At 42.0% G+C, this 21,829-nt stretch overlaps 1 protein-coding gene across 1 annotated transcript in view; it reads right to left on the bottom strand.

The window, feature by feature from the left end:
• SMARCA1 (SWI/SNF related, matrix associated, actin dependent regulator of chromatin, subfamily a, member 1) overlaps positions 1-21,829 on the bottom strand; it is a 531,454-nt gene that overhangs the window by 20,375 nt on the left and 489,250 nt on the right. The window contains exon 25 of the transcript XR_009050254.1: positions 17,504-17,668. The gene's annotated coding sequence lies outside the window, so the exon portion shown is untranslated. The remainder of the gene's footprint in view (positions 1-17,503; positions 17,669-21,829) is intronic.

Below are 21,829 nucleotides of genomic sequence, written 5' to 3'. Positions count from 1 at the left end.
TTGCCCCAGAAACTAAGCTCTGCGCAGTTTATCAGCCTCTCAGTTACACTTTTGGAATGAAGAAATATGTTGAGGACTTCCCTGGTTGGCTCAGTGGTTAAGAATCCGCCTGCCAATGCAGGGGACATGAGTTCAAGCCCTGGTTCCGGAAGATCTCACATGCCAAGGAGGTACTAAGCCCGTGCGAAACAACTACTGAGCCTGCGCTCTAGGGCCCGTGAGCCACAACTATTGAGCCTGTGTGCCACAACTACTGAAGCCCACATGCCTAGAGCCTGTGCTCCACAACAAGAGAAGCCACTGCAATGAGAAGCCCAAGCACCACAACAAAGAGTAGCCCCCACTCACAACTAGAGAAAACACGCGTGCAGCAACGAAGACCCAACACAGCCAATTTATTTAAAAAAAGAAATATGTTGAGGGGAAATGTAGCACCAAATGTTGGATTCACCTCTTCGGTCTTCTCTCCTCTCTTGGTCTTAGGCCACTAATTCTTCCTGGACTTCTTTGATCTCCAGTGTTTGAAATGGGTATTGTTTATATTTTGAAGAGCTTTGTCACTGGTGGTGTTTTCAGTTGAAGGCTTGGTCCACACTAGCAAAAATGATTTATTCATTAGGCACAATAGACACTGTGCCTAAGGCCCACAATAGTTTTAGGGGCCCACAAAAATGTTTTAATTTCTTTTACAATCAAAAGAATAAAATTAACTTTTAGGTGGGATAAAATGTTTTCATATGGAATCTTAACATATCCATCTTTTGAGCAATGCAATCATAAAATACAATGTTTAATAATTTTTTATGGAGGAAAGACTTCATGAAGGCAAAAGTGCCTACAGCCCAGAAAAGTCATAATGTGGCCCTAAAAACTAGTAGTCTGCCATTGCTGAAAGCAAAACTTCTCTAGGGGTATTTCAAAGGTATTGATACTACTGTATAAGATGTCATGCAGATGAGATTACTTTGCTAAGGACTTTCTTATCCACCATCTTGTTTGAAACTCCTGAGAATCTGGTAAGCTAGGTAAGGTAGGTGTTAGTTCTGTTGAGGGAAATGGGACACAGAGTTTAAGTGAATTGCTGAAGGTCACACAGCAAGTCAGTAACAGACTCCAGATTAGAGCCCACATCTGGAACTGAAGAATGTTCCAAAAATGCATTGTGCAATATAACCACAGAACCCTTGAATACTTTGAGAATAATATGACATGACAAGCTGTTATCAAAAAAGTCATGAAAATACTTTTTTGCTTCAATAAGCATAACTTTTCTAAAAGTCAAAAAGACCTGCTCTCTAATCTTGGCTCAGGACTAACTTATTGTGTGACCTCGCACAAGTCATGTCTTGTTCCTGGCCCTCTTCTCTAAAATGAAGCACTTGGAGAGCTCAATCTGAAATTCTCTACCAGCTTTTTTTTTTTTTTTTGATTCAATGAGCCTTACAAGCCAAAACACTCATCCTAGAAATGTTTTAAAGGATGCTAGAAATAAAAGACCAATTGCAATTCTTTGTCAACATAAATAACTTACTATATAATAGCCAAAAGTACCCAGTCGTCTTTGATGTAACAAATTAAAGCATGCAGGGGGAAGAAAAGAGCCCCAACATGAAAAAGACCATGTCAGATAAATCCCATTTCCCCTATTATCTGCAGGGTCTGAGAGACAAATCAATAAGTGTGGAGCCAGGTCCCTGTCCACATCGCCACTGCCTTTATTAATATTGCTTGCTTCGATTCCATTAATATTGCAATTACCAGCAAACAATTTGTGTTTAAACCTTCCCTGCTCCCTTTTACTAAGAGATGACAGTTTAAAAGCAGAGTTATATTTGTTTGAATCCTATATACTCGGATTCTAGAACAATCCTCGACAGCAAAGCCATTTTCTAGCTACATCACTGAGTTACTTAGATCACATTTTGACCTAAGGAGAACAGAGAGTATACAAGTAGGAAGAAAAATCAGGGCACTGCGCTTTAATGGCTGCTGCCTATGGTGATAGTTACGTTCAATTCCTTTCAGAACTGAGTCCGGCCTATGTTTTGGAGGTAAGGAAATAACACTCCTCCAGGAGTTAGAATACCAGTGTTTAAGGCCTACTCTGCCACGGGCATACGTTGTGTAAGTTTAGTAAACCTCTTCCCTCTCTGCACCTGTCTTCTGTTTGTTACAGAGAGGAGATTAGATTAATGATTTCTAAGAGTCCTTTCAGTTCTAAATGTTTATGATACTGTTCTCTGTAAGTGTTGCAATGTACGCAGGGCTCACTACAGTCTTCCCCATTTCCGTGCCACCAGGACTGCTCAGTCTCCCTGTTCCCTGGCTTTACCCAGTGCGGCTGTGTGACACCAGGATGCTAACCGGGATAACACAGACTGTCTGACATTTTGCCAGCTGTGCTGCCCATGTGGGTGGCTAAAAGGATTTTAAGAGCATCATCTACTGACAAGTCTAGATCTCTGGGGGGATGGGGGTGAGAGTGGAGGAAGGAAAGAAAAACCTCAAGACTCAGGGCTTCATTTTAAGCAACATACAAGCCACACATTTTCCTTTCACACCAACAAAGGCTTACTTTGTGAGGAGCAGAATGCTGCTGGGGCACCTAGTGGCCTGTGTGCTGAGAATACATTTTCTTTGTATGCTGACGGCCCTTTATCGTCTGTAAGACTCAGACAGCATGGGCTGTCCACCGCCTTGGCAGGAAACTGCGCCAGTTCCCGGAATGTAGCCGCCCGGGGTAATATACATAAAGAATTAAGTAGGGTCGGCAACTACTAATGGGCTGCAGTGCCTAGGCACGCTGCTGTGGAGGTACAATGGAAGGGGTGGGGAGGCGGAGAGGAAAGGCTGGACGGAGCTGGGAGAGGAGCAGGAAGACAGCAAGCGAAGGGAAGAAGAAAAAAATAGTATCCTGAAACATGAAAACCAACTGAACTGATTCTCTATTAGTAAAAGTAATACCTCTTCCTGTTCACATTAAAGGAGTTATTAAATGCAATTTGGGGAACTAGAAAATTTATTGTGAGGCATATCAAAAGGGTTTAAAATTTAGACAGGAACATAACTTGCTCATTCCTGGCACACAGCAACAGACCACTGCTTATTCGCTTTCCGATTTTCAACTGACTATTACTGTTACTTCAGTCAACTGCCTGTTCTAAGGGTTGGTGGCAAGGCCTCTAGTGCTTCATGTAACTTGTACGTGTATTGCAAAATTACTGTGAGAAATAAAGCTTACTTGTCCGATTATCAAAGAAAGGACACGGAAGCCCAGAGTACAGCAAGGCAAGACTTGAATAACCGTCTTGCAAGAGCGGGTGTCTGCAGGGACTGGCTGGAGCGTGTTAATCACGGCAATTCTTTTTATTCCTAGTCCACAAATCCCTCCCCTGGTTCCTCATTGGCTGAGTACTACAGGGTTCACACGCTTTCCCGAATGTCACCTACCAATGAGGTTACAGTGTGTACTCTACTACTATTTGATTGTAGGGCTTAGGCCTCCTCTAAGACATCGATCGTGACAGCCACCACGCCTCCCTTTGTTCTGCTACCTTTGGCGGGAACCTTTGCCCATTAACTTTCTGGTAGGAGCCTTTGGTCACCTCCACAAACTTTTACTACATTCCTTGGAAAGGAATCACCAGACATCTGTTCTCTCTCACAATTACTCACTGCATGTATGTTCAATCTGGCAAGGGGTGGTTTGGTCTTTTGGCAAAGCCTCTATCTGCTTGGGATAGGGTGGAGCCAGTGATAGATGGGTTCACGTGTGGAAACCTGAGTTAAGGGGCTCCACACTTCCACATTTTCCAGTGCTCCACTAAAATTAAAAACTTTAAGAGGACGAGCCTCAGCCTGGCAGAAAATATACAAAGAACTCTTAAAATTCAACAATAAGAAAACAAACAATTCCATTCCATATATGTGTAACTGAATCACTTTGCTGTACGGCAGAAATTAGCACATTGTAAATGAACTAGACTTGAATAAAATAAATTAAAAAAAATATATTTTTTTTCAGTGCTGTATGACTACCCCATAAAGCCTTGGGCAGCCACCTGGCTGGCCTGCCCCTCAAACCAATTCTGCTTTCAGTGAATTCCAAGCACATTACCTCCGAGATATGACCCTTTTCCAAATGGGCAGTATAGTCTAGTTAAAAGTAGGGAATTACCTGGAGGTCCAGTGACTAGGACTCAGCGCTTTCACTGCCATGCCCCAGGTTTGATCCCTGGTCTGGGAAATGAGATCCCACAAGCCACGTGGCACAGCCAAAAAAAAAAAAGTGCTAAAAGTAATAATGCTTTGGACAGTAACAGACTTGAGGTTGAATCTGGGCTCTACAACAATTTAGCTGTGTAGCACTGGACACATGAGGGCTGATGATTCGTACCGTGCATACCATTCATTCCTATCTTGCAACCATTAAATGAAATGATGAATGTAAAGCCCCTAGCACAGAGTAGGTGTTCACGCACTGCTAGTTGTCACGATAATCATTCTAACACTAACAATAATGATAACTGCTACTGCTGTTACTCTAATTGTCATGGCTATCCTCCCACCAGCCTGGTTCAGCTTGTTCCTATGGCCTATACTTAGGGCAGCCCCAAAGGTTCTGCCTCACCAAGTGGATACTGCTAGTTCCCAGATGCCCTCCCCTCCTGCCTGTCCCGTCCTACTACACACGGTGTGCTCAAGGCTTCTGTTCTGACACACAAGCGGGCCGCAAGCCAGAACTCACCAGCAGGGACAAGGGGCTAATGGCCCTACCAGCTGCAGCACCTAACCCCGGGGAGGAAAGAAAAATGAGGGCGCCAAATATATAAATGGCCGCTGTCTGGACAGCTCATGAGAATTATCAATTAAGCACTGAGGATGCTTTGTGTGCTCATGTCTTCTCGGTTATGGGAATGATGGTTGCGATGTAGCATATCACCCTTAATCGCTTCAGCCCATCAATTACCTACAAGGAAGGGGAGGGAGCATGGCCTGCTGCCGGGGTGGGGGGTGGGGGGGGACCTGTAATTGATGGTCACTTGAACAGCAGGGATCAGGTCCTGCGTTCAGTATGAGCAATTAAAAAGAAAGCTACACTGGAAACGGGCAGGTACTACATTGGGTTGGACTCTCTCTCACATTTCAGAACTTGACCCTAGCCATGAAGCCTCCCTCACAAGGTATTATTTGATATACTCATGGGCAAAGCCATACTCGCTTAGGAGGGATTGGGTAGCCATGCTTAGGCCTCAAGTTTAAAGACTCCTGCCCCTTAGAAAATCTTACGCCCTGAGGTTTCATCTCAAATCATGCCTCTGGAAGGAGCTGCTGAGAAATAGGCGATGCTACATCTTAAATGCCCTCTCCCGAAGCTAACATGCCAGGCTGCCCAAAAGACCGTTATCTGTCACAGTAACCTATATTAGGGCATCAAGGACTCAGGACCAGAACCCCACAGCAAGCAACAAACTCTTACATTCCAATCCCTTACCTGTCTGATATTATGTCCCATAAAATGTTATCCCTTGATAGCTCTTGGTCCACTGGGTGAACGTGCCACCCCTTCCTCATCTTTATCTTTTCCATCGCTTCCACCTCTTCTCCCATTGGTCCTGGGTCTTTTGCCCATTTGTGGCACTAGATAGAACAAGGTCTGGGCCCAGGCAGCAGTAGCAGCTAAAGTGCACGTATTTTCCTTATTGAGTTCTAGCATCTGTCACGAAGAGCAGATGTTCTCCCTCCTGGGGCTATGAACTACTTGAGGGCAGGAAGCACGACTGGAAACAGCATCCACTGCAAAAGGCTGTTGTAAGCATTACCAGTCAATAAAAAGTTTTACCTGAGCGCTTCGCAGTGTCCAGTGTGGGGTAAGTACCCTAAAATCACTAGCCACATCCTCCTCCTCCTCATCCCTCCTCACATTCCCAGCACCTAGCACGGTGCCTGACATTTTGAAGGCACGAAATATATAGTTATACGTCCAGAATCATTTATCTAAAAACTTTGGGTCCATGAGTACCTCCGAATTTGAACTACTTTTTGGATTTGAGAAAGTTAAGAGGGGGCACATGCTGTAAATTGCACCCCAGCAAGATAAGGAGCAGCACACCACAAACACGTGAATCTACCTGTAGTGAGACAAAGAAATGGTCACCCTAAGCCAGATTAAGAAAGATGATAAAAGCCCTCATGTATCAGATCGGAAGAAATTTTGTCGTCAAATGAGTTTGCACGCCAAATTCACAAAAGCACAACTCAATTTTCAGACCCTCCAACGTTGGAATTCTGGATAGGATCTGTACGAAATAAAGAAATGAGTGTAGGACGAAAGTCTTTAGGCTCAGCACCCCTTTCAGGGTAGGGAGACATTACTAGCTATCCTCCCTCTAACTCCTGGGGCAAGTCTGCCTTCTGTGTCTCATGACACAGGGCGGACCCTGTACAACAGAACTTCTAAGGAAGCCAGTTCTCCTCCCTCACCCCATTCACTTCGCTTCCAACAGTACGTAGGCAAAGGACAGCGATGCATTCGTAGAGCTAGTAATTCTGTCACTCACAGGGCTGTGACCTTAAGCAAAGCCTTTACCTCTCTTAGTTGCAATCTCCTCTCCTGTAAAACTAGGAAAGGGTAAACTGAGGAGGTAAATGCTAATATTACTGAGAACCTTCCAGGGTATCATTATTACCCATATTTTACAGGTGAGGTAATTGAGGTTCAAAGAGGTAGGTAACCACCGCCCTTTCCTGCTTGGTTGGGAGGGAGACAATTGAGAGAATGGAGGGGAAAAATATAGGAACAGATACAGAGAATGGACCGGAGAACTCAAGGTATGGGAGGGGGCGGGGGGTGAAGGGGAAACTGAGACGAAGCGAGAGAGTAGCACAGACATATATATACTACCAACTGTAAAATAGTCAGTGGGAAGTTGTTGTATAACAAAGAGAGTCCAACTCGAGGATGGAAGATGCCTTAGAGGACTGGGGCAGGGAGGGTGGGGGGGACTCGACGGGGGGGAGTCAAGGAAGGGAGGGAATACAGGGATATGTGTATAAAAACAGATGATTGAACCTGGTGTACCCCCCCAAAAAAAATAAAAATAAAAAAATAAAAAAATATAGGAACAAACCAACATGCTACATATACACATGCAAAATCCTCTGAAGATGATACTATCGTTAAGGAATTGCTAACCTGATGCCTCTGCCCACCTCCCTGCAGCAAGGACAGAGTGTGAAATTAAAAACTAAAAGGGGAAATCAGTGACATGGAAACACCCTCGGGTGAGGCAGCAGCAAGGGCCACTTAATTGCAGAGATCAAGGTGCTATATTTTACTCCTAGTTGAGAATGCAAATGATGGCATTGTCAACTATTCTTCGGCACTATTTCTTAGTATTCAGAGTGCAGTTGTGTGGTCTGAAAACAATTTAAACTGAACAAAAACTAGTGCTGCTTTGAGTGATTCTGATATTGGATTCTTCCCTTTCCCTGCCCACCCCCCCAAACAGACTCTCTTCTATGAATACACAGTGAGTCAATCTGGTATATCTTGATGGTTGAATAAGCTCTTTGATTTTTGAATTATTTTGAGATTAACTGAATTTGAAATGTGGGCTGCCTGCAATGTCTTGCTGACATAAAAAGATGAGCTTTGTTACTGACAGAGAGACTTGCACATGACATTTTTTATCATTATTTGCCTGCGCCGAACTCGTGTTCGCTTTAGCCTGGCCCGGCTGCCTGGATGGGTGCTGCGAGGCCAGGTTCAAAAGTGCAATTTACAATCTTCTCTCTCGACTCCTGTGAACTGCCATGTGGCACGGGGCGACTTCTGCCTGGGAGACCAGACACATATTTCCGACTGCGATCAAGGAATATTGTCCATTATATTACGGTTTTTGAGAACTTGCATAATGTCCCAAGTGAATAAAAGCTGTCATCCAAGAATCATATTATAGGTAAGTTGAATCAGAATGTCACTGGAGCTGTTCAAGGGTTTGTGTGTGTGAGACTTCCAATCCTGTCCTTGGTCCCAAAGGAAACCTAGCAATTTCACATCAGCCTTAGAGCCTCCGTTGTGGACTCCAAGGCAATCAAATATCCTCTGTGTTCTCGATTCCCATAGTAACTGCCACTTTTCCCACCCCACCCCCCTCCTCTTTTCTCCCCCTATTTTCTCAACTCAAGACTCTGCCATCAACTTAAAATGATTACTTTTCCACCCACTCTGCCACCCGTACCATCCTACTATCCCTTCTCCTTTGCCACTCACTCCTAATTTTGGTATCTTTTTCTTATTCCCTCTGGGCCAGCTTGCCCTATCCTATCCCTTCTTCCTGCAGTTTTTCTTCAACTTATTTCCCTAGCCTTTTCATCTTCTACCTACCCCCTAGGAAAAAGCTGACTTGGCCAGTTCTACAGAGAGTGGCTATAGCACAACACATATGAAAGCAGCCATGAGACAGGCACAGTTACCTATTAGGAATTCTGCTTTAAGGCACAGATAACGATTTTAAATGGCCATGCAGTCATTTTCAGAGGCTGGTGCTTCTGAAGTGTTCCTATTTTTGCATTCCTGTTATACAGGGTAAACCTTATATACCAGGTGTTTAAAGAAACACCAGCCTAGTGATATAGTACTGAAAAAAAAAAGTGAAAGCCAAGAGCCCTCACAAAGCCCCCGTGGAAGACAAACTAGCAATCAGGCAGTCCTTGAGCGTGATGACAAGCAAGAGGGTGGCCTAATTACAAATACAACAATCCCAAGAACTACTGAAACTCCAGCCCTTCTAGATCTCTCCCTCTGTCTCAAATCTAGGGTCAGAAAGAGTCGTGGTGGCCCTGGGCAAGTGACAAACAGCAACCGTCCCACAAGTTCCCACAGGACCTCTGGGCCGTCATTGCTGCCCTGTCAATCTGCACACCACTGTGAAATGCTTCTTATCATCTTCCCTGGCAGCCCCAACAGGCACCACGCTGAAATCAGTGGGGAGAAACCTTTTTCTCTACCAGTTCTATCCTGCTTTTAGCTCATACAGCAGCAACAACTTTGTGCTCCTAGGGTCATACATAAACTCTCCCGATACGACGGTTTTGGCTATGATCCCTACCATTAGTAAAACTGCAAGCAGCTTTAGGCAAGAGCTGTGTCACTTCTCTATCTCCTGCTGCCTCTAAACGTGATGCCTAGCACACACTAGATGCCCAATAAATATGTATTGGATTGAGTCGTGCTAGTCAGTACCATTATCAATATTAAATTATTCCGTTTTTCACTTTATTCACTACAGACATCTGCAGCCCTCTCCTTCTACTTGGTCTGCGCTTCATGGCAAGACAAAGAATGAAACTGTCACTTTAAATTCAGTGGCCTTCCCTTTATTGAAAGCTAATCATCCACCAGGTTTTTCTTTCCCACTGATACCATACAAGGAGACAATTAGCAATATTTTTTCTGATGTCAGTAAATGACCTCAATATTAATCTTATCAGGCTTGCCTCTTTGGGGAGTTTATTCAGAAATCAATTCAGGTTGCACTATAAATCAAAAAGAAGAAAAAAGCAATTCCTAGCTTTCCCTTCCGCTAATATGAGCACATCAGTTAGGTAATATCCTGATTAAAATCTCAGGATTGTGTCACAAATGATCCATTCAATTTTTTTTTCTTTTTCAGCCAGATACTTAATTTGCTAATCTACTGAAATCATTTGTTCCAATAACAGCTGCTATATTTCCTGCCTGTTCACTCACTCATGCTCCAATATGTTCTTTTTTCCCCAGGATACTAGACACACAGACCCTTATCTCCATTTCTGCCTATGTGCTTGCCACCCAATAATGGGCATGTCTTCTAAATCCAAATTCAGTCCTCAAATTAGGCAGTTCACGAAACACTTCCATTGGAAACTCTATTTCTTTCATCTTCCTTTCAGCATCAGCCAATAATCGTGGCGACTCTGATGACCTGCATAACTAATCTCTAACCCTGTTACTTTCTTCTACACATGTGAACTCAGAATATAAAAGCCCCAAGTGGCTTTTGTCAGTGCACTAAATTTAGCAAATTTTCAGCCAGGTTCCTTCTAGTTATTCATCTGGATGTCCATGACCTCTGAGACTCTTTCCACAGCAACACGTTCTACTACAAGATTGAAATGAGCCCAGGGTATCTACAAAGACATAAACTCTGCATTCTCAGAATCATCTAATTAGTTAGTAATGATCCTGTTTATACCTTTTCCATAACCTCCTCTTCTGCCGAGGTCCCTTTCTTCTCAACTTCTTGGCCTCTGACACGTGATACATTTCATTTCCTCCAGTTGTATCAGAGGTAGTCTATTTTTGATTGCTTTGTATATTCTTTTCCCGTCTCTGATCAATCTCACAATGAATTTGATCAGCCTTCCTGGAGCCTAGTCCATTTGTCAAGAACTTTTGCCCATTTGCTAAGCAAAAATGTGGTAAGCAGCGAGTATTCTATACAATAACTTGGTTAGAAACTTCCCAGTCAGTGCTACATGAGAATCCTGGATCAAATAGCTCAGCCACTGAAAGATTTTGACCATAAGGGTTTTATGATTTGCATTATGTTCTAACAAGATCACACTGGCTGCTTTAAGGAGAATAGACCACACAGAATGGTGGAAACAGAGAGACCAGTTAGTAGGTTCGTGCAATAATCCAGGTGAGACTAGATTGTGCTTTGCATGAAAATGGTAGCAGTAGAGGTGGTGAGTAGTCGGATTTGGGATATATTTCAAATATAAGGACAACAAGATTTCTAATGGAAGCTTCAATCACTGAAATGGGAAAGAGGAAAAAGTTTAGAGAAGGATCAGGAGTTGGATGTTGAATATTTTAAATTTGAGGTGCTTTTTGGAAATCCAAGTGAAAAAATAATATTAGGTAGTTAGCTATTTAATTCTGAGCTCCAGGGAAGAGCCTGAGCTAAAGATAAAAATGTCTGGGTAGTCAGCATATAGATGGCAGTTACGGCCATGAGGCTGGATGAGATCATCACAGGAGTGAGAACAGATGCAGAAGAGGTCAAAGAAATAAGTCCTAGAACACTCTAGGAATTAGAAGTCACAGAGATAAAGAAGAACCAGTAAGGAAGACTGCTAATGCGTGACTAAAGAGAAAATAGCGTAGATTTATCTCAGAAGTCAGGTGAATAAATTGTTCCACGGAGGAAGGAATGATCAACTGTGACAAATACTGCTAAGACGACAAATAAGATGAGGACTGAGAATTAACTACTGGGTTTGGCAATTTATTGATTATTGGTGACCATGGTAAATCATTTCTATGGAGAGTTGAGTATAAAAGCCTACTTAGAGTGGGTTCAGGAAAGTTTTCCATAATCTATCTCCTTTCCTACCAGTATCCCAATTTGGGAGAAAACGTTTCTGCCCTATTGTGGGGATGCTTAGCAGAAGAGTAATTCTTAGCTTCACCTCTCTCTCCCTGCCTCTCTCTATGAATACCCAGGAGTCCAGAGACTACTGCTACCAGCCCTCTGATACAGCCAAGGAGCAGTCATGTGACAAATCCAACCAATCATGTGTTCCATCAGGAGTCTGCATTTTTCCTAAAAGCAGCAAAGGCATAAAAGTTAACACGTATGGCAGAAGTTGTGGCGGCAGTGGCAGTGTCCTAACCGGGTGATTTCCGCTGTGACACAGGCTTACTCTGTTCACTGGCACATCTTCAGTTTCTGCTCTTTGTAAACTAGGTTTCCCAGCGTCCTTTGAGTTATGAGTCCCTGCTGTCCTTCACAAATATCTCCTTCAGTTTCACGTAGCATGACTGTGTTTGTGTGGCCTTTGGCCCAGAACCCCAACTTACAGTCACACAACCTCATCAGGGAGCTAGACCACTAGCTATAACAGTAAGAGTTAAGGTAAGTTGTATTTTAGATAATTAGGCCCCGCCCTTCATTCTCAAGAGGCCAGTGGGCCAGGAAGGTTTTTTTCTTCCTTGAAGTTTTTGCTGAAACAGCAACAGAATCAGCTTAGAACTAAGCACATCATATACCATTCAATTTGGTAAGCATGGATTATACCACGTACCTGATAACTCAAGTGAAAAGAATTAAACCAGTGAGGGATAGACAGTGATGGATCAGTGGGGGAAGACCACAACAGGTGCCCAAGTGTATGGCAAAATGGGACTTCAGCTAATCCTTTTCCCTAACATGTTCTTTGGCCAGATGACATTTTAAATACTCCTGATGGAGTTAAATTTATAGTCAATCCTTAAAAAAAAAAAGGAAGAAAGAAAAACTCTGTCCACTGAAGATCAATCGGAAATTAAGATGAAGTAGCTCTGAAATGGCAGTGTCAATCAGCAGGGATGGATAATCAACTTCCATAGGACTTTTCAAGGCCACATTCAATGATCATCACAGGCTAAACCTACGGTTTAAACTCTCTATTTTACCTTCATTTCCTGGGACTATACATCTCTGTATTTACCCTAGAAGAACTCAAATCTGGGGCCCATAACTGAAGACTCTAGTAAGTCTGTTTCGTAAACTCAAAGCTCCCTGAGGGCAGTTCTCAGCACAATGCCTGACTTATGGTAGGTATTCAATAACTATTTAGTGCATAAATAGATTTTTTAAAACTTCTCCAGGAAAATAAAGATGATTTTGCATTAAATTTTCAGGGTGACATCATTTCTTAATTTTTTGAGAAAATGTTTCTTTCTCAGCACTTGACTCAGAATAGGTTGCAGTTCGGACTTTGTTAATATGAACATGAGAAGTGACTACTTTATTCCAGCCTGAGGCAAAAGAGAAATATTTTTTTAAATCCAAAGCAACTCTTCTTAAAAGAAAATAAGAAAAAGAAAGCAACACTGTTTCTACCCCACGTGTGAACCAGCAGATATAGAAGAGAGCATTGCTTTAGGATAATAATTATCAGTGGACAGAAATTTTTGAATGCTTAACTCTGTGCTGGGAACTGTTCTAAGTGCTTTACATATAGTATCTGATGATCTGCTTCAAGCATGAAGAGGAAAAGCCAAATAGGAAAAAAGATGAGGGATAACAGTAATTAGTATAATAGTAATAACCCTAATGATAATAATAATACTTATTGGGCACTTATGTGCAAAGAATGTTGTGTTTTGCATAATTATCTATCCCATACAATCCTCATAAAAACATTATGAGGTAGGAACTATTATTATTCCCATTTTGTAGATGAGGGGAATAATAGTTTGAGAGGTTAAGTGACTTGCCCAAGAACATACAGCTAGTGAGTGGTAGAATCAAGGCTTCAAGTAGATCTGCATGACTCTAAAGCCTAAACTTACCCACTCTGCTACAATGCCTCCCTCTCAGATAGCTGTTTGTCCTGAATCCAACTTTGCTGATTCAAGTAAGATAATAACAGGGAAATAACTTTACAAACAGTTCACTGCTATAAAGTCCTAAGTGTGTATGGTCAACGTTCATTTGTCTCTTGAGCATTTCTTCATTATTCGGTAGATGCTAGAGATGGTGCTGGATGCTGGGGATAGAGCTGTGAGCAAGACAGACATGGCCCTTCACCTTAAGCGGCTCACAGTGTAATGGAAGAGCAGAGATACAAACAAGGAATTACAAGCAAATGGAGGAGATGTGTGCACAACTTATGGGACCACAAAAAGGAGGTATTAACCTATCCTGGGAGTGGGAAGGACAGGCAAGGACTATTTCCTGAAGTAGATAGATATAAAGTGAGGTTAAAGATATGTCCAATCATACAGGCCAGGAAGGTATAGGAAGAGAAAGGCAGTCTAGACAAAATGTACGCAAAGTATAAAAGCAAAAATTGGCAGAGTATAGGGAAGGAATGAAGAACATTTCCAAGGTAAGACTTGGAAAAGTAGGCAGGATAAGGTCCTGGAGGGCCTTAAATGCCCTATTAGGTAGGTTGAGCTTTATTCAGTAGATAATGAGGAGGCTTTGCAGAGTTTTAACCACTGAAGTGACAAAGTCAGCTTTTCTTAGAGAAAGACCTTGCTGGTGGCAGTGTGGAGAATGGATTGGAAGGGAGAAGATCTGCAGTCAATTGGAAAACTAGTATTATACTCCAGAAGTTAAATGAGAAGAAAGGACAAATGCAAGGAATCTTTAGGAGAGGAAAACAACTGGACGTAGTGATTTATTAGAGGTATGGTGAAATAAAGGAATGAGATAGGACTTTTCAATTGGGTGACAAGAGACATCAAAAGGAATGGGTTTGATGGTTTGAGGTAGGAAATGATGAGTTCTGTTTGGGACATAAAGAGTTTGAATTGCCCATGAGACATCCAGCTGGAGTTGCTGGCAGGCCATTGAATATATAATTCTGACATTTCAAGGAGACGTTGGAGCTAAAAATATCAGCTGGGAATCATCAGCACACAGGTGACGAGTGGATGGCACTGCCCATTGAGAGTGTTGACCTTGGCAAGAGTAGTTTTTGTGGATAATGGCAGCCGAAGCCAGTTTACAGTGGAATGAAGAGGGAATAGAGGTGTGAAAGCAGAGACAATGAATGTGATCTACTTATAAAGTTAGGATGAAAAGAAAAAAGAAGATGGGATAGGACTGTGGGAATCAGGAAAGAAATGTTGTTTGTAGAGTAAGAGAGAGGCGAAACATGCTAATTGCAGCTTGTAATCTCTTTCAAGGTCACCGTTGAGATGGCAGCTCTATTGGAAATGGACAAGTTAGATCCCTACTAGTGGATGAAAGGAAAGAAGCCTAGCTCCCCCAGTGTTCTGAGAAATTCAGGAATGACGATTCTTAAAGGTGAAGTTGACAGAGAGGGGTTATTTAAGAATAAGACAAATAAATTGGTGATCTACTTATTGTATTTTTTTGGATTGTTAATAAATGTTTAACAAAAAAGGGGTTCAATAATTCCACATCACATTAAGCCAGAAAAATATTTTAAAGCTGTCTGTAGCTGCCCAAAAATTGAATTGTGCAGCATGTGATCGACTTCCTGCCAAGAACATTTGCTTGTTCCAACTTAGTCTGCTTTATCTAGATACAGTAATTATTTCATTTTGGCAAAGATGCTTGTTTGAAATTAACGTTTACTGACCCTTCCATTTTCCCCCTTCTGAGTTCTCCACATTTCCCATTGTCCACCTAATAACTCTGTTTACGACAAGGTCTCTACAATAAAAGCCTCCCAGAAAACATTCGTCTTTGGATAGAGACTCATTACAGGGGAGCCACGGTACTGGTCACCCTGGGTCTGGCACCCAGCAAGCAAAGGGCCCACGCAGCCAAGCATGTGACCCACGTGCAAACAGCCTCTGAGCAGATGATGACTGCTGCCCTTCCTAAGCCCACCCAAGACTCTGGGCCTAATCACATCAGGTCACGCAAGTAGAGCAGGCAGTGTCAGAGGGGGCCTGGCAAGCCACAGCAACTTGATTCAGTCCTGATCATTTGTTGTCACAAGCAAATGCCTCCATCTCCTCATCTCATAGGGGCGCATTCCAGATAAGAGCGCAGCTTGCCCGTGCAGGGGACTATTTCTTCGCATTCACAAAGCTGCAAAACCCCAATGATACCAAATGGCACCTGCTGGCACCAAGCCCTCTCTTCCCAGATGTATGTTGTATTTTGTCACCTGAGTCCAAAGCAGCGCTACTGCTATTTGGTCTCACAAAGACCCTTCTTAAAACAGCTCTCTAAGCTTCAGTCTATAGTCTTTATGTCCACAGGGGCAAAGAAAACTAGTCCATGGGCTCAGTAAGGATAACAGACACCATAATAGTATTATTTACCATGTTTTGAGGTACTTACTATGTATTTGCCAGGTACTGTTTTAAGTGTTTTTTACCTATTGGCCCTTTAATCCTTTCTACAACTCAGTGATGTAGTAGTAATCCTTTTCTACAACTCACTTATTATTATCCCCATTGTACATGTAAGGCAACAGAGGCACAGAGACATTAAGCAATTTGCCCAAGGTTATTCTGCAAATAAGTGGTAGAGCCAGCATTTGAATCAAGGCAGCTTCACCCCAGAGTCCATGCTCTCAGCCACATGCTCTATCGCCTTTCTAGTATAATACCCTCACTATTAACCCTTTTCTATCTTTGACTTAGTCACCTAAGCACAGAAACTGACTTCTGTTAGGTCTCCCCTCTGCTATACACTTCAGTTAATGCAGTTTGATACCGTGTGGGCCACTGATTATGACTCCAAGATCAGGCTGAGCTAGGACACACTGTGATACCTAATTGAGATCATATAAACAAAGCCCCCCAAAGCAATGTTTGGTGCATAGCAAGCACACAAAAATATCTGTTTGCTAAACTGTTAAAAACCAACAAAAAGAACCTTCTTGTGCCCAAGCAAATCAAAACAAAAGATAGCTGATCAGTGTGGAATAAAGGCTTTAAGGAGTTAGAAGGAAGAGGACAACTAGGTCAATTTAAGTAATACCCACCCCCTTACTCCTCTTTCAACTCCTCCCTATCCCATCCACGCACAAATAGCTTATGGATAAGGGCCATCTGAGCCTCTTCAGGCTGGAGGTCCAATTTACGTGCCCTTGAGAAGCTATAACAGAACAATAGCAAAACTGGACATGGAAAGAAGGTGGGGAGTGGAAAAAAAATGACATGATTAGAAACAAGAAGTTCCACTGCTACCCTCTTATATAGTGAAAATAATTAAACCTCAGCTGTACTCCTCATTCACATCTTACTACAATACAAGTGATCCTTTCCAAAAGGACGCTAGCTGTCAGTTGGTTTCCCTGGAAAGTGAGAGACAGTTGAGGGACCTGATGATCTAAGGTGGAAGAAACAGCAACAAAAGGTGTCCTCCCAGGCTTCATCATCTCATAGTGCAATGGGCACACAAGCTCCTCCTGTCACGGGGGCGGGGGGACTGCCTCCTCCATCAGTCACAAGAGGCACAGAGCCTGAGGCCCACAAAAAATGTTTGGCTTTCTTTTAAAATCAGAAGAAAAACATGAACTTTTAGGTAGAAGTCTTAACATATATTAATAGATTCATCTTCATACCAATATAGTCAGAGGATAAAATGTGTAATATTTTTAATGGAGGAAGAGACCCATGGAGGCTAAAGTATGGAGGGCCCACAAAAGTCTTAATGCGGCACTGGTTCCAGGCTGTGTTCCCAGGGAAGCCGACATCGAGAAAGAGTTTAGTGTCCAGGATGTTCTTAAAGAAGTGCCTGTGGTAGCAACACTTGTAGAAGGGAAGGAAAGGAAGCAGAAAGGAACAAAGGGGGAAAGTGAGCTGTAAAGCAAATCCAAGGACAGACTGGGCCAGCTCCACGGGGAGCTCTGAAGCTAGAATGGCCCTTCAAAGTTGTTCCAAGAGGGCCAAGATGCAGGCCTTTTATTCCCATATCTGTCGTTGGCTATGGGAGGCTCCTGGAAGAAGCCTGCCAAAGGGTGTCATGACCCTCTGCAGCTGAAGCAAACCTCGAAGGGGCCTCATCCCAGTGGCTGAGCAGTGAGTCCTTACCGGAAAGAGGGTCTGGGCAGTGGCTCCGAGCATCCCCGATGCCTCTTACATGCAAGCTGGTGGCGGAAGAGTCTTCCGTGGTAAGGGATCAACACCACCTCTGCTGGCTGAAAGCGGGGCCCAGCAGCATCACAGCCCCACTTCCTTCCAGTCTGTTAAGAACAGCTGCAGGAAAGACATCATAAATTAAATCAAATACATTATGTTGCGCCTTTATTTTTATCTCAGTCTACAGCACTTGGGTTATTTTTATCACCTTTTCAAAAAGAAAATTCGGCTCTCCCTGGCCATCCCATCAATTTGTCAGGTTGGAATTCTGAAATCTATATATCCATATAAAATTTACACCCCCCTCCAAGCATATGTTTATCCCCACATAAAATTTATGTCAGCAGTGTTTTGCCAATATGGCTACCATAAAAGTTTTGTTTAGATTGAGAGATGAGCTCTATACATTGAAAATAACGATTTCCTTGGTGCAGGAGAGGCAGTGACATAGGTTACAGGATAGAGTGCTTGGCTGTCTTGCGCACACATTTCTTAGCATAAATGTGTTTATCTTCTGATTAGATAAGAAACGGTCCATATCCCATCTTATCTACAGGCCTTTCTCAAGTCTGTGTTGCACAGGTAGCAAAACCCAAAGAAGGGAAGAAAATCAACATCGACCCAAACAAAAGAGCCAGTTGAATAAAACCTGCTTGAGGAATGGGGAAGACAAAAAAGGAGGAGGGCTTGCATTTGGAAGTTTGGACAAAGGTGGAGGCTTTAGGAAAAACCACCTACTAATTTCTCATTTGCAAGCGGTAGAGTGGAGATCTCTGGCTAGGTTTTTCTTTAATATTATTACCACCACCATTTCAGGGAAGAAACAATGAGATAGAAATGCCTATTTTCTTCCGTAGTGAAATACCTGTCACTTCCTGCTTGGCTCCTCTCCTCCCTAGATTTGATTATTTAGAGATAACTTACAAAAAGCAATTTCAAAGTCTTTACAGTACCAGGCTCATTTTCCCAAGTATTCCTTGTAATGGGTTTTGCACGTCCTGGGTTTCAGATTATGTAATCGCAGGCAAACGCCATGATCTGACTCTAGCAATTGACAGACACAGATTTGATTATACAATCCTGAACAGCAAGGGAAAGCTTTTATTCTTCTTGCAAAGCCATAATTGCCTGAGCTTTCCTTTGCAGCTGCCTGCCTCTCGGCAACCCAGTTGGGTTTCCAGTTTGCAGACTACTAACTTCTAATCACAAACTCCAGTTTTTGTGATGGGGAAAACATCCATTCGGCACTAAAACAAAATGCTAGGACCACCCTTTTCTGCCATGAAAATGGTCCAAATGCCAACTCCTATTTCTACCTCACAAATGTCCCTATCTGGGCTTTGCGTGGCCTATTTATTCTGTATTTTTAAAAATCCACTATAAGAAAATCCAAATTTATAAAGCACTGGAGGTAGATGATATGAGTGAAGATAAGTGAGAAGGTAAAACAGACAGGAAATGTAAAATCATGTAAAATCCTTTAAATGAAGGCTTACATAATAGTCCTCTTCAACACCAACACTCCCCAACACTCATACGTGGTACATTTAAGTGCACCCACACTTCTTGATAAGTTACCTTATAACCTTGTGCTTGAGCCTTTCATTCATTTTATATGTCTTTAGTTTCACCAACACAATCCCCATCCTAGGGCAGGTAGAGTAGCCTGTATATAGAGTTGATTCTCAATATGAGTACATTACATACTGAAAGACTGAATGACTAAATCTGTATTGAACACCTACCATAAAATGGAACATAAATGGAGCCACTGACAACTAAAAGTGAGACAATATATGTGACAGTACCAACAGAGGGCCTGGCACAATACATGCTGTTTTTACTTTGCAGTGCAAATATATTACAAACATACTTGATGGAAGAGAAGATACAATCGGAACCTCAAATTTGATTCCAAGATGCTGAATATTTTCTCCAAAATAATTCCAAACTAATCAGTAAAACCACGGAGCTCACTATATGAGCATGAGTAATCTATTTGTCCAGTATCTCAATTTAACTATGGAAGATGGAAAAACCCAATTAAGAACAATTTAGTAACTGACGATACCTGTATATAGACACATACATGCGTGCACACACAAATGAACAAAAGGCATAGAATTACCACCATAAATTCAGGCTCAGTATACAATAAATTCTGTTTTTCGTCTTAAGGAAAATAAAGATCTTAATCCAAATTTTACATCTATGGTCAATTACCTGTACTCCCTTAGGAAGACGCTTTGATTACACAGGGCAAGCACTGACCAGCAAATGCCTAATAGGAGAAAATCTATATGAAAACTCTAAGTGGAATGGCTACTGTTCTCTTTGTCCAATTACCAGTGGTTGCTGGGAAGAAGAGAGATTACAGAGAAAGTGGAGCAAGGTACAGCCAGCCCACTGCTCAACCTATGAGTTATCACTGGCACCTGGTTAAGAAGAGTCCTTTTCTGATATTTGGGTTTTCTTAGACTATAGAAATAATATTCATGTATGTCTCCCAAAAAACTCTGGACTTCCTACACTATTAAAATTTCAAGATACTGTAACAATATTTGTATATCATAGCCTATGTTCAGGTGCTAAAATAAAATACCAAACAAGAGACAGATTTTCATTCCTCCTGATTCACTAAACTAATATTTTCATGACCCTAAGATAATGTTAGCTAGTTCCTTCCCTAGCTGTAAAGCCACAAAGATTGAAGAGATAAACCTGATGTTCGACTTTGACATTTGTGTAAGTTTGAAGCTTGTCAAAAGACTGACAGTTCCTCTTTAAAAAATAAATTGTCCAGAATATTAAATGATGTTTTATGTACAAGTGCGTTCAATTTGATTTTTGCAATATCATAGAAATTACCAAGCATGGTGTTGGAAGGTTTTTTTGTGGGGGGGTTGGGGGGGAGCTTTCAATCTTCATTCTGAAGTTGGATTCTGAACCCCTGAGGGTGGCTCCTTTTGATAAATTTTTCCAATTATAAAGGTCTTAAAAGCTTCATTAATAACTCTGCTTTGAAAGCATTAAACATCATCCTCTGGCCTTGAATCTAGTAGGCTCTCAAGAAAATCTGTTGAAGTGACTTTGCCTTCTTTTGAAGATTCATTATATGGGGGAACAGGGAGGAGGATCTCTTGGCTCCAAAAATTAAAGATGTGTTAAGAAGATTTGACACAGGGAACAGACTTGTGGTTGCCAAGGGGGAGGTTGGGTGGGAGAGGGATGGATTGGGAGTTTGGGATTAGCAGATGCAAACTATTATATAGAGAATGGGTAAACAATGAGGTCCTACTGTACAGCACAGGGAACTATATTCAATTTCCTGTGATAAACCATAATGGAAAATATGAAAAAGAATACATATATATATATATATATAGGTATAACTGGATAACTTTGCAGTAGAAAGTAACACAACATTGTAAATCAACTATGCTTCAACAAAATAATCTTTTTAAAAAAAGAAACTTTGACCTAGCTCTCCATGGAAGAAACAACGCTGGAAATCTGTAGCATCAGTGCCAGTGTTGGTGAACCAGATGATTCTCAATAGCACTGCTCCAGAGCTGAGACCTAAAGTCGAAAGGAAATAAGGAGTATATAGGCCTCTGGGCTGGGGATGGGAGAGCTCTGAACCAAACTAATGTTTACCTTATTGTGATCCTTGGACCACTGCATCAAAATCACCTGGGGAGTTGTTACAAAAGCAGAGTCCTGAGCCACACCCCCATCTACTGAATCAGACACTTGATCAGGGAAATATCTTCTAACTGTACTTTTAGTGATCACCCCCAGGGGACTGTCATGAATATAAAGTTTGGGAACCACTAAACAGATGCTTCTGAAAGTGGGCTAACATCCCAAGGTATAGATCTTCTAAGGACTTGACATTTGAAAAGGACCAGACTCTTCATAAAGTAAAACCTGAAAACAGCAGCCAAGACTATAGAAATATATTTGAGTAGATGCATAAGAGTTTGGGAAGAAGCTTCAGCATCACAGGTTTTCTTCTTCCCATCAACATAGCTTACATATTACTGAGTGTATTTTTTTCCTTTAAGAACGTTTATTGAGATACAATTGACATACAATAAACTGCATATATTTAAAGTCTACAATTTGATATTTTTTTTCTTACTAGTAATATATATATGGCAATCCCAATCTCCCAATTCATTCCCCCCCTACCCACCCCCCACACCCCGCTTTCCCCACTTGGTGTCCATATGTTTGTATTCTACATCTGTGTCTCTATTTCTGCCTTGCAAACTA

This window comes from Hippopotamus amphibius, chromosome X (assembly GCF_030028045.1).
Source record: "Hippopotamus amphibius kiboko isolate mHipAmp2 chromosome X, mHipAmp2.hap2, whole genome shotgun sequence".
Lineage (NCBI taxonomy): Eukaryota > Metazoa > Chordata > Mammalia > Artiodactyla > Hippopotamidae > Hippopotamus > Hippopotamus amphibius.
Note: the sequence above shows the minus strand (reverse complement) of the source record. Positions and strands in the feature narration are given on the sequence as shown.